This window comes from Bombus terrestris, chromosome 9 (genome assembly GCF_910591885.1).
Source record: "Bombus terrestris chromosome 9, iyBomTerr1.2, whole genome shotgun sequence".
Classification (NCBI taxonomy): domain Eukaryota; kingdom Metazoa; phylum Arthropoda; class Insecta; order Hymenoptera; family Apidae; genus Bombus; species Bombus terrestris.
The window spans coordinates 16,448,701-16,462,928 of record NC_063277.1 but is presented as its reverse complement, the minus strand read 5'-3'; the positions used below and the strand labels follow the sequence as shown (position 1 = coordinate 16,462,928).

At 38.6% G+C, this 14,228-nt stretch overlaps 1 protein-coding gene across 1 annotated transcript in view; it reads left to right on the top strand.

Moving 5' to 3' along the window:
- Positions 1-5,688: 5,688 nt before the first annotated feature.
- Positions 5,689-14,228, top strand: part of LOC100643048 (protein sprint) — a 159,280-nt gene continuing 150,740 nt past the window's right edge. Inside the window, exon 1 of the mRNA XM_048408926.1 lies at positions 5,689-5,939. The gene's annotated coding sequence lies outside the window, so the exon portion shown is untranslated. The remainder of the gene's footprint in view (positions 5,940-14,228) is intronic.

Sequence of the window (14,228 nt, the reverse complement as noted above, 5' to 3'; positions counted from 1 at the left end):
TTTGCTTCGAATCGATAAACAAAATCTATTTTGCGAAAAATCGACATAAGCGTCGATAACTGATAATGAGTTTCTGCTATGTTAAAATATTTCTAACAGAAAAGTAGGAAACCAGCTAGAAAAGAAAATGGGTTGGACTCGCGGTATCGCTGTCTATTTTCTCGAGCGCTGACACACACGCGAACAGAGCTAATCGTATCCGCTTCCTGTGAGTTTCGGAGCGAGCCACGTCCATTTGACGATAAACAAACAGAAATCGTTGCTCTCGAAATAATCTTCGCCGTGAAGCCACGCTTCCCTCTTCGACCGATTTTTTGACCAACAATCGTATATTTTCCTATTAAACAAACTGCACTTCGAATCTCGAAGCAGGTCTAACCCCAACCTAACATCGCATGACTCGGCAAGTTTCACGCTTAGAAATTATACGGCCTATCTGCGTGTTAACAAATTGCATAACGCTCTGCTTCCATCGAAACGAGTCCAAACGCACGGCAAATATCTTGGAAACACGATGGAACGTGAATACGTGGCATATATTAGGTTGTCCGAAAAGTTTCTTTCGTTTCACGAGGAAATAATAAACGCGCAACGTTTTTTCTTTTATATTATTTTATTCGATTACGTACAATCCATTTTGTTCTGTTGAGATAAATATCGCGACATTTCGCAGACTTGGTTTTCACTTTTATACGAAGGTGCACTGTTGTAAAAACCACGTTTGCGAAAGAAAGACACTTTTCGGACAACCTAATACATATATGGCGTTCACGACGATTTTCATCCAGAATTATCTTTGTTGCAAATGACAACGTGAGTTCGTGCTGGCCATCCATATGCAGATGCGCTAGTTACGATAAATAGTAACTAGAAATTCTAGATACAATCGATAGATTTAAGATGTTCTTTTGTTTTTATTCCTAGTCCAGGTAAGAAAGTGGAATAAAGGTTTTGCGGCTGAGAACGGTATGATAGATTTATCGAAAGAATAAAATAATAGCTATTATGATCCTACCTCTGAATACAGAAATAACAATAATTTTCATCAATCGCTTTTTATCATTTTATATTCCTGTCTAATCTATATCTCTGAATTTAATTTAGAAACTATTATTGTTTATAAGATACGATTATTATTTCTAAATCCAATCTGTACCTAATCTGATTGTATAAATCTGATTTATCCAATTAGAAGTTCGCATAGATATTCACGGTCTGTCGTTGACATAAATTCTATTGCTATAAACAAACGTTTACACAGATGCGACAATTCCTTCCTGATATCTAATTATCCTAACAGTCGTGTCGATTTATATAAATTATAGCCAGAGGAGGGACTTTGATTGCGTTAGGCCGCGGAGTACTCGCGATATTACGACCAATCGATTACGCTTCATTCAAATAAAGGGGATTGCACTGGATGGGGAGAACAAAGGTGACCCGTAATGAAGCCTGACACTCGGCAATTAGCGACGGCGGATCGTTTTTTGATTTAATTGCTGTCGACTGCACAGGCGTAACCGTATTACGCGTTCACGAGCCGGCTTTTACCTTTCCTGATCAAATGGAGTCATTCGTTGGACCTAATTTATGACAGAGCGTAGATGCTGGTCTTCCGGGATGTTAGGCTCAGGCAGGTAGAATTTATTGACAGGATAAATTACGGTCGAACCTGTTAGATGGATCATTTCTTAATCGAAAAATCCTTCTAACACGGGGCTAAAAAGTAACAAAGAAATGTTACTTTTTATTACGTGAAATATAACGCGAAGATCGATCGATATGACAAACATGATCGATAGAACGTTAATTGAAACGTTTAAATGGAATTTTCTCCGATAGTTGCCAATCTCAAATTTTGTTTCTTTAATCGTTAGAATTTGCACATTTTTCTATTAAACTGTATTTCCCTCGTAATTAAACTTTTCTGTATGTTTTAAAGTTTTATCATTTGAGAAAAGAGAACATTTTGATTACGAGGTATCGTCGAATACGAATTTTAAACGATATGCTTCATTTACAATTTTTTTAACGACTTTTCCGTCACTTTAGCCATAACGAAGATAGAACGAAGAAACCGACAAACAATGTTTAAGAGTTTAGGACGATATAAATTATGCTGCATTACGCAATACAGTGATTGGTCGTAGGTAAAATATTACTTTGTCAATGGATTACGCAACCATAATACGCTCTTCGGCAACGTGTAATAAGCATTCGGAGTAACATGTAGTTACTCGTGCACGATAGCACGGTTAATGATAATAGTATTGCTTCATTTTATTAATTAACGAGCAATTTCGACGAAAACGATCTTTTCCGAGTGATGTAACCGATCGAACAATTTTGATAGTAATTTGCGTCTATATAACAGACATTTTAAGCATCCCTGTAATTAAACCAGACGATCGATATATAATTTCTAAAATAATGCTTTTCTGTTTTATTCCATTGTTTGCAATCCCATTGTTCCCATTAGAAACACTTAGAAATATCGTAATATATATTAACAGTACGATAATAATTGTTCTGGTATTTTTTAGTAATATTACACATGAAACTTTTTAAACATTTTTCAAGAAATTACAAAGATCATGCGGTACGTGTCCTTTCGATGTCGTAATTTCCTTAATTGTAAATAGTTCTGCGAACAAAGGAACAAAGACGCCCGATGGAAACTGCGATTACAATTACTGTCTTTCTTTTTTTTTCGCACTTAATTAGCGATATATTTGGAACTTGCTGCAATCCTTCTTTCAAGTGTTCCCACAAAATCATCTGTTTCTCTAAATCAAACAATCACCGTTATATTTGCACGTAGATGTTTCCTTTCTTTAATTTTCTTTCAGCTGTTTTGTACATAACGCCTTTTAGAATTGCTGGGAAGAAACCCGAGTTGCATTTGGAACGATAAACTTCTCCTTTCAATAAGATAGAAATTTATAGAGATAACTACTCGCCTGTCATCGTTACGTAATCTCACTTTCAAAGAACCATTACTTTTCTTTCTTTTTCCTTAACTGTAGAAAAATTCGAGCTCCGTTTCGATAGTCAGAGGCGGAACTAACACGTTGAAAGAACATTTTCCTTTAATAAAATTTCCTTTATACGTGTCTGTCTTTTCATCATCGAACCACGAAAACCAGTAAAAATCGCAACCAATCCAGAGTTAGCGTTTTTAATTCGAACATAAATCCATCCATTCTCGTGGAACGATCAATCACGTTCATAGTGTTGGTTTCTCGTTCGTGTCGAGAATTTCTCTCTGCACGATTTTATTCCCTGTTGCATGGCTGATCTTCTTCTTGTACGGCGGCGAACAGCTTGAACCGCAAGGCTCGTTTATTAATAAACAGCTGGAACTCTGTTCGTTCCTTTTTTCAATGACTACGTACCCATGTTGGAGAGTACGAAACGTACACTCGGTATATTTTAGCTGCATGATTCAGCGGCCGGCGAAACGCGAGTCCCTCTGCCTGTCTCTCTTTCCAACCATCTTTCCTCTATATTTTTGATGTTCCACGCGGGCTGTCCGCATCGAATCTCGCGGTAAGGTGACGCGACAAAAGTTACCCCGCCGTGCGAAATTTTGCTCCGACTTTTACTCTCTCAAGACGGAATTCAAGATGGGAGATGGACGATTTTTTAACGACCACTTAATTTTTCCTCCCTTTAATAAGAAAACCTAGAAACCAATTAACAAGGCAATTGAAAGTTCTTAGTATTCGTAATCTTACGAAACGGCAACCTACGTCGAACAATTTCTACTCGATTCAATCTTACGTCGATAACTTCCTTAACTTCTAATTATTCCCATCGATCATCTACCCCGTAACCACGATCTCACGACTATTCTAAATAACTCGAAGACTATGTATCACTGACTGCTAACTTATTAATAGAAAACGGCGAACGCATTTCCAACCGTACGAAATTATTCCGCATACTCGTGATACTCTTATTTTGCCATCGCCATATCCTCGTTTCTTATTCTCACGTACTCCGCATTCTCGTTTACGCCTCTCGGGAGAGTTTAACAACCACGAAACAACAAATTATTACTGTTTACGCTCGAGTAGGTAGTACGCACGAGCTGCGTGAAAGTAGACAGGCTTTAAGGGCACCGTTGTCAGCGCCGCTGCCAGTACCGCTGGCAAATGCTTGGTGGTGGTGGTGACGAAGAGGAGGTTGATGGCGATGATGATGTTAATGCCGCAACCAGTGGTGCTGGAGTCTTTCTCTGGTCGTCTTCTTCCCTGGCGCATCGTTAAATTCGTCCGGATCGACGCCGCGACGTTCTATAATTCGCGCCTCTTTCCATTCTTTTCTCAGTGATTTTCTCTTCTCTTTCTCTTATTCCTTGCAACGATTATTACTCTTAATATATCGTGATCCTTAATTAGAACAGTCGAGAGACGAGGAAATGAATGTAATTGTAGTATAGGTAATTTTAGTGACCTTGGTGCATTGGATTTTTCAGTGATGAATTATTCATTGTCAGTATAGGTAATTAATACGTTTTCTAATTGTGTTTCCGATGAATATTATTTATAAAATAAAGTAGAGAAAATTGTTCGCATACAATATCTCGTTAGTGCATTGATCGTTATAATAATAGATAATCGTAATAAGGAATATTCAGTGAGTTGGTAATAGTGTCAAAGTGAATTTGTGAATACTATTTCCTACAAACTATACCCGGTACATCATTTTCAAACACCATGTTTTATGTCCTCTGTATAAATTAGTGGCGACGAGGACGTTTACCGAGGAGGACCCTTCGAATTTATATCGTTTACCAGTTGGCACGTCGTTCGAAAGAATATTATTTTCTGCCACCTAAAATATCGATTCTCTACTTCCCATTAACTCTGCGATACTACACCCACGCGTAATCCTGTTTACTATACCGAAGAATCGTACACCGTAACGTGAAAACAAGTAAGAGTAGAGTCGCTTGAAAAATGTAATTTTATTAACGTAACATTTACTAGCGTTCGTACGAAACGTATAAAACGATATCCTGCTATAATAGAAGTCTGGATTTAATATATCGAAACTAGATATTGTAAGATAACGCACGTTGCACTATGTCCGCCGATTTTCCACATCGATATTTAGCATGAAATATCATTGAAAGAATATTCAGAGAGTCGGATAAATTGTCGGCATTAAATTCCAATTCACGGGCTGTCTAGTAAACATTCTAAACAACGTTGACAGAAAGAAAACAATCAAATTTGAAAATTTTCTTCTGTTTCGAATCTCAAGATACCTCGAGTAAAGAATCGAACATTTTAGGGTAGTTTCGCGTTAACGAGATGTAATTTGCATCCACTTTCCATTCGCCTCGGTCAATTATCTCGCACACGAAATTCACTTTCACTCTTCCTTCTAAAAGGAACTCGATCACCTTCCCCATTCTAATCGACTCTTGCACCAACGGAATGTACTTGTGTGAAAAAAACTGGCGATCAAAGGAAAGAGGTCAAGGAGTATAGCCGTGTGTTATACTGCCACGTCGAAAATGTAAATGGTGGAAGATTTTTTGAAAAGATGAGAAATTAGGGGAATGAAAAGAAAACGGAGAACGATGTGGATCGCAACAAGGCCTCCCTGTTTACATTGCAGACGGGCCACCTGAGCGTTTTCGAGGGCAAGGACTGTGGTTCAGTGTCTCGGTGGCCGTGCTCGAGCGAAGTCGGCGACGCGCGTACTTTGAGAAGTGTGAGGCGGCGCGCGTCTTCGGTGTCTCGCCACGTGAACAAACGGAAAAACGCGTTCCACCCCGTCCTTTCTAATTTTTGTGCCGTTTCTTTTTCCTTTTTTTTTTTTTTTTTTTATCTTCTACGCGTGCCTCGGTGTTCCAGCCATTAGAGATTTTTTTGGGAAACTTTTCGTTGATCGAGAGCGTGGCTGTTGATGCACGTGTGCTCTAGGTACGTTGAGAATAATTTAATCATTTGTTTTTTTTCTAATTTAGTAATTGATTTTACATTTGCATCTTTTTAATCTCTTCTATGCTATATATTTGATATTTCTACGTTTCCATGTAAACTTTACATGTGTTTATATGTCGTATTAGGTGGTCCGAAAAGTTTCTTTCGTTTTATAAGGAAATAACGGATGCACAATATTTCCCGTTTTATATTATTTTATCGAATTACGTACGATCCATTTTGTTCTATCAAAATAAAGGTCACAATATTCGACAGACTAGGTTTCGTATTTGTATAAAGATGCATCGTTGTAAAAGACGTATCTGTAAAAGACACTTTTCGGACAACCTAATATATATCGTATTATAATATATATTTGTATTTTTGATTAAAAATAAACGTAAAACATAGCAGAGAATATAGAAGAAATGTATGATTAATGAAAAATATTGTTTTCCTTTAAATAGGCATACTTCGTTGTTCATGAGAATATTTATTTTATTATCTATTATCCATATGATAATGAAGTTTTATACGTTACATATTTGAAACAGTCGTATTAGATACGCGGACAATAATAATGGACAAAATGGCATTAGCGTGGGTTTGAAAAGGAATAATTGTCGACGGTTCGCAGGAACTTTCAAAAACTCGCGGTCGCACGGTGATTCATCGTACGCTGGCACCGTAACTATAATTCGAGGTGCTGCACGCCTGCGTATTTTTTTCCTTTTTTTGCCTGCCATAACTAAGGGAACGATTCATTCAACGGAGCAGGAACTACGGCCGATGCGTGCAGGGAATTCCTTCCTTCGTTCTTCGACGAGAAGGAGACGCGAGACGCGTGTCCACATGGTTTACCAGGGTTTTTGAATTCGTGGACAGCCGCGATTCGTATCGTCGATTATTTATTGCCAGAGTACGATGTACGGTTAGCCTTTTGTTCTTTCTCGGTTCAAGTTCCCGGCGCCAATTACGCTGATTGCTCGCGTCTCGCGAATGACGAATCGCCCGCAGACTCCGGGCGCGAAATACAGATCGATTTGGCGATAGGTAGAAGCGTGTTTCGCGTGTAACGCGAGTTACAAGTTTTTAGAGCTCGAGAAACATTCTCGAGATGGTTCTTGAGAATGTAGACTTGAAACGAACGAGGATGGTTGATAGAGATAGTCAAAAAACTCGTTCCCTTCGTCCGTCTTTCTATTTTATGAATTCCTCTGCACCGTAATTTGTCGACGAATAACAATTAGTCAGTGGACGAGTTAATAGCTGTAAGTCGTAAAAATGTAACAATCTTGAAGCTTAAATCGAGACATTGAACCGTAGATATTTTTCGGTGTTTATTATTAGGAAATCTGAAGATGCGAAAATGCGCATAATATGCAAAAACGTATAAAATCTCCAGAATATATTAGGTCGTCCGAGAAGTTTCTTTCGTTTTATAAGGAAATAATGTATGCACAACATTTTCCATTTTATATTATTTTATCGAACTACGTATGATCCATTTTGTTTTATCAAGATAAAAATCACAACGTTTGACAGATTAGGTTTCGTGTTTGTATGAAGATGCGTCGTTGTGAAAGACGCGTCTGCAAAAGAATGCCACTTTTCGGACAAGCTGATAGTACTTTCACGATATGAAAACAGTAGGTGAAGCAATTTTTCGCAATGATTCCATTTCTTTAAGAATATTTGTCAACATATGAATTTGCATAAATATCAACAGTCTATTTATCATTCAAATACGTTTCACGAAGTGTGTCTGCAATTTTCCAGCAGACTTTCACCGTTCTACTACTCTCGCGCTCGTCTGATCGCTTTCGTGTAATGTCAGCGTTATGTAGTTCATTTTATAATTGAATTATACGCAATATTTTTTTCCAAACATCGAAACTTCCACTGGTTGGAAGAATAGCGGGATTGCTGTAAAATTCGTAATTGAAAGACGAATTCGTAAACTATAGCAAAGTTTAAATAGAAATGTTCGATCGCTTTATTTAAGATCACCCAGTGTATACGCGAGTAAGGCAAGGGAGCGCGTGTTTTAAAAGTGTATTCGGGCTTGTTGCTCGCTAACTTATCGTTTCACACACCAACACTGTCTGACTGCCTACTTAGCTTCGTCTGTCTCCTCTGCCTGTTCCCCCTTTCGTCCAGCACACGATAAAGAAACCGTATTGCTTCAATTTAGATGCTGCACCGTTACGTCTCGTTTCATTAATAGTAATTTACATCAACACTCACCGTTTACCAAACACTGCGATCATGCGGTTCGGGATCCATCCAGGCTGACCGTACGATCCGTTTCATGTTATTCAGTTGGTCGATTGGCGTTTCGAAACGATCGACTTGCGTCTGCATTTTCTTCTAACAAGTTCCTTCTAAGAAATAACAGGCCGACTTTCTGTAGAATTAAATATTTTTCGCTAACAATAATAGTCAACGAATATGTTGGGAATATTTTCTTCTACGTCCCCTATGCATTTTTCATTTCTTTTTTCATCGATGATAATTTTAGAATTTTTGTCAGAAGAATCGTTAGACGTTCGAATTCTTTGAAATTGAAAATTCCATTTAAATTGAGCGAAAAAATAAGTAGCACTGTTGCGATATTCCAACGAGGGAAATAATCTTCAGAAAATTTCTTTTCATCTCCATCGTAATTCGTTGAGATACTTTTCTTCGAGAATAAATAAAACGATAAATAGTAGCTGCCTCTGTAATATTCCAACTTCTAATTTGGTTGAGGAAAATTTGAAAGCATTTGGCGGTCGATCATCGTCTAAGAACTTCTGAAAGTTCTTTGATACAGATGAAGAAGAAGACGAGACGCGTGTCAAACCTCGTTTCCATCGACCAACATACGGGTGTATGCGGGTTCATCCGTCCAGCCAATTTAGGCTAATTTCATAGCGCGATCGTTCATCGTGTTTCCGTCATATCCTTTTTCTCATAGAAACACTTTTAACACACGCGAGTAGGAATTCTCTGAAACCAGGATAAAAACCTCTTAAACTTTGTAAACATTTCGGAAAGACTTTAGAAACTTAGACGCGTAAGAGTTTCAAACTTTGTTATTAGATCCGGAAAAGTAAAGGGAAGAGAGGCGTTTGGTAGAAAATTTTCAGAAACTACACGAGCGCGTGACGAGACAAAATTGGGAAACAGGATGCGACTAAGTTTGAATTTAAATCGAAATCAAATATTCCGATACGTAATATCCGACGTATAAAGTATCATTTTAGCTGTTTGGGTCCCAGGGATCATTGAAAAAATAAGGTCGAAAAATCGCAGACAGCGCGATAGCGTCTTAATCGATTGCGAAAAGAAACAAGCGGCTCAATAGCGCTCGTCATATTTGTTACTTTATGAAATACATCTATATATGCGTACTATTAATTCATAAATATTTCAAGTTTTGTTCAATAAAAATTATTCAGAAGATAAGAATGAAATTCAAAATACCGTAAGTCGTCCGTAGCGTTCACACTTACTGGGACTTTTCGATATAAAATCTAAACAGCGCTGCTTGGGACTCAAACCTTTTTGGGAGCTTTTCACTCCGAATTTTATTTCAATTTCGTACCAGCAGCTCCCGACGCTTTGAAATTTACTTTAACTAAAAAATAAGACAATTTAAGTAAATAAAGGAAGAAGCAAATTCACTTAAATACCAGTTTTATTCACACTATTGTCGTATTTTGTAACTTTTAACTGTATGATATATCCTGAAACAATTTCCAGGATGCAATCCTAGTTTTGAAAGCTAGACTGAAAGAATGTCGAGTGGGACTTGATCTCTTGAGATATAAAACAAATATAAAACGACATAGGAGCGCAAAGGGTTAAGGAAGCAGAGCGAAAACATTTTTCAGAAGATAATCGCTAATTCCTCGTGTTCGAGATCTAATTTAGCGCAAGATTCCATAAAGTTCTGCGAGGAATCGAGGATCCAGCGATTCTAATATCTCTCTAGATAACCCAATCGACCCTTCTTCGCCCTTAGAATCGAATCTCGACGCCGACGTTGCCATTAATATCGTTTGCGACGCGAAAATGTCTCTGGCCAAGGTCACTCGTCGCGATAGCTTGATAAAGTCTTGATACGATCGCGCGGCTTGATAATGAAAATTGCACGTTGTCGGATATACCGAATTTTCATCGAGCTTCCTCGTCGAAGAAAGAGGAATATAGCGTTTCCATTTGATGTACGTCGCTCGGAAGCCTCGCCCTTCGAGAAGCAAGCGGAGGACTCGTATTTTCGAGGACTGTAAGCGCATTAACTTGCGGGCTATGTATCGAGGGCGGGCTTTCTTTTTTCGCATGCAAGTGATTTCTCAGGTTGATGGGGATATTCTGGCCAGGATCGTGGAATATGATTATCGGCCAGCATAATGGAGATTGGTATCTGGTCGGTGTATCTGATGTGATAGAAAGTTTCGCATACAATCGTTGAATTACGATTAGATTTTTTCAATCGATGTCTTGGAATGTTCTTAGTTTGGGAAAAAACATAAGAGAATAGAGAACGATGCGCGAAGACATTGTACTGGGAAATATCGATCAGCATTCGTTTACACGTTGCAACATATTTCTATCATCTAAGAGTTCTCGAGTTCTCGCTACTGACGCGGAATCAATGGACGTTCTTTCTTCGCCGGCTTGCAAAATATCTTTCTTGTTTAATTCCAAAAAACAGTACCGCGTTTGGTACCGTATCAATTAAAATTCGCCATGCACCAACTTCAAAGTAATCGTCTCATCCGTTTCCTAAAACGCCTCCTAATATCGTAGCACGATCGAAATTCATCATTGCCCTCTTTTTACAATCTTTCATAAATCCGCCGATTTACAATCTTTCATAAAAACTTAACTCCAAATCCCGTTCCCGATATTACCATACCAATTGAAGCTACCTGGCAAATGAACGATGCGTGAAGACATTGTATTGGGAAACGTCGATCAGCATTTGTTTACACGTTGCAAAATATTTCTATCATCTAACTAGAGTTCCCGCTACTGACGCGGAATCGATCGACGTACTTTCTTCGCCAGCTTGCAAAATATCTTTTTTGTTTAATTCCAAAAAACAGTCCCGCCTTTGGTATCGTATGAATTAAAATTCGCCATGCACAACCTTCCAAAATAATCGTCTGATCCGTTTCTTAAAACACTGAAACGCCTAATATCGTAGCACGATCGAAATTCATCATTGCCCTCTTTTTACAATCTTTCATAAATCCGCCACTTAACTGCAAATCCCGTTCCCGATATTACCATACCAATTGGAGCTACCTTGCAAATTTCCACCCTCGATTTAAACTCTGAAATACCCTTTTCTAAGATCCTCATACGTACCACCTGAGCCGAAGAACCAGCGAAACGCCCATTTACGCGCACAATGACGCGTGTCTGAACGTTTTTCACAGCCTCGCCCCCGCGCGGATCACATCGAATTCTCGTTGAAATCCTGGACGCGGCCTCCCAGTAACTTCTAACGAGGCAAAAATGTCGAGATTACGTCTACGACGGAGGATTGATCGACAGTTCTATCGTCTGCAGCTTTGTTCGTCGAACGAAATCGAACGCGAGAATAACCGTAGGGGGTTGAGACACGTTGGGGTTTTCAGAGAAACCTCCACGGCCTGCTACCACTTTTGACGTTTTTGCGTCTCGCCAATGACACCTGCTCCAGACTTTATTAAATCCCCCGACCAGACGAAAATAAAGACCCAACCCCGTCCGAGCCAGACGATTCTCCTTCGTTTTCCTTTTCTTTTGGTTTCGGAGAAGGTGGCGAACGCCGCAGAACCCTGACGTGTTTGGTAAATGAGTTTCACGGTGAATATTAACGAGAGTCAGCGGGGAAATAAACGAGGGTGTAGAATTAATTTTTAGAGGCTTCGGCTGTGATCGTTTCTTTGATAATAATAATTCATGTTTGAACCAATTTCATCGAGGAACGATCATTTTCAATTAAGCGGCACGTGTTCCGGGTCGATGACAGAGCTATTGCAACAAAATCAGAATCTTTAAAAACGTTCTCTGTTCTGTCAATTACGTTCTTAGCTTTGGATTAAGTAATAGTATTAACAAGATTTTTAGAATATCGAGTAGATAAAGAAATAACGTTTGGAAGAATTTGTTACTTTCTCATATCACAGAGATTCGTCTGTTCCCTTTTCGATTGACGAGTATCGAAAAAGTTGCAGCAATATCGTTCATCGATGATGTAAGTATAAAGGATCAGTCATTGGCTGCAACCTAACCCTAATCACATAACTCAAAGATCACAATTTTATGGAGTTTGAATATTCCGAATTGTTATGGTTTTCTGACGATGCAGCCAACTACCCTCGCGTAGTGAATATTCCAAGTTCGCTTAGAAGACTCTATCAGTAAAAGTACACGGAACTCTACGGTCTTTTTCTGTCCATGTGCTAAAACTACAAATTTTGCGTTATGTCATTGTCATTTTGCAAATGAACGATATGCTAATATTCCGTGAATGGGTTGCTCGCTTTGTTACGTAACGGAGGCAAGTACGCGTTTTATTAATCAAGCGTAATAAGTTCGGTAATATGTTTGCGAATATTTGGGCAGCAAAATATCGTTTAAATAAATGGAGTTTCGTCGTACCTCTAATTTTAGCTGTATTACGTAATCCTCGCAACAGTACGACAACTTCATTTCGGCATGTGAAAATCAGTTATGTACACGGTGTTAAAAAGGGAAAAAAATAGAAAAGAATAATTTTGGAGACACATAGTACGTGATACAGATGTTATAGTTCGGCTTATTAAACAATTAAAATACATTAATCGCTCGATCATTTAATTCGTAAAATTCATTTCATCGGTATGTCAATTACAAGGTAATATTTATTTAATATAACGTCTATCGAATAATCACGAAAAATTTTCACTGAATCAACGAATAATTTATTATAATTTGACCATCGTGGTTTTCTTCTTCTAGTTGTAAGACCCTGTGAATTATTCATTCTTTCCTTGCGCAAAGCACGTTGGTGTTACATCGAACGCGTTCGTCGTAGGCTTTCTTATAACTGTCTGATGTCATCAGCGTGGATCGTTCGGACGATTTCGCAAGTCGATTTTAATCGAGACCAATCAGGGCAATGACTGCAACTACCAATGAACGATTACATTCAGCTGTTTCATGGGAACGCGCCTGCCCCCCGTAAAAAGAATCATCGATCTTCGCATCGTAACATCATTTATCGAAATAATTAAAACATTCCAATTTCGTCAATTAGATCCACAAATCTGGAAGTAAATTCGTTTTTGAAAGTTAATTTATCTTGAAAATTCCGAAGGTTTAAGCGATCGAGAGAAGCTGCTGAAGATATTAAAAACATCGAACACTGGAAAAGCACAGATATTCAAATATTCGAAAAATACTTGTCGCATCAAAATGTGTCGTTATTTCTGTATTTAGAGGTAGGATGGCAATATTTTATTCTTTGGATAAATCTATCACACCGTTCTCAGCCGAAAAACATTTATTCCACTTTCTTAAATGGACTAGGGACAAAAACAAAAACCTATCAACTGTATCTAGAACTATCTTCTAGTTATTAATTTTCTGTAACTGGCGCGTGTGCACATGGATGACGAGCGGGAACTCACGTTACTATTTTCAACAAAATGTCTATTCTTTTCTATTTTTCAATATTTTCCTGAATCAACGCTTTGTCTCTATTCTCTTCAAAGAAATATTCCTTCTTTTTTATCGAGATTTTAACACCCTTACAAAGGACGCGCGCTACGTGTTACACCTGGCACCTGTCAAGTATCGAACGATACAAAAGAATTGAAAAAATCACGCGTGCGAGCAAAGTAACGAAAAGATGATCGCGTTCGAGTTTTACGACTGAAAGGTCGGTTTATATCCCAACAGCGCGATGTAACAGAACCGTTGCAGCCCCCAAGGGGTCAAGGCGAGCTATGAATGTCGATGGCTTGATTAAAGCCGCGGAATTTCAAGTTTTGCCCATTATGAATTTTCAATGTGACGCTGCTCGTAAATTAGTGTCCGTTGCGGACATGTAGGGTTCCAGTCCCTAGAGCGTAAAACGAGTAGAATGGAAAGAAAAAAATGTGGCAGATTGATATTACCGGACAGGACAGCACTCTGGAGATGCATTTGAATCCCCGGGGACACATGATCGATCGGGCAGATTAATGGTAAATGTAACGCGTGTTATTGACGGATGAATTCCGTTCATTTCGATCGCTGTTTCTCGTATTTGCATTCGAATCTCGG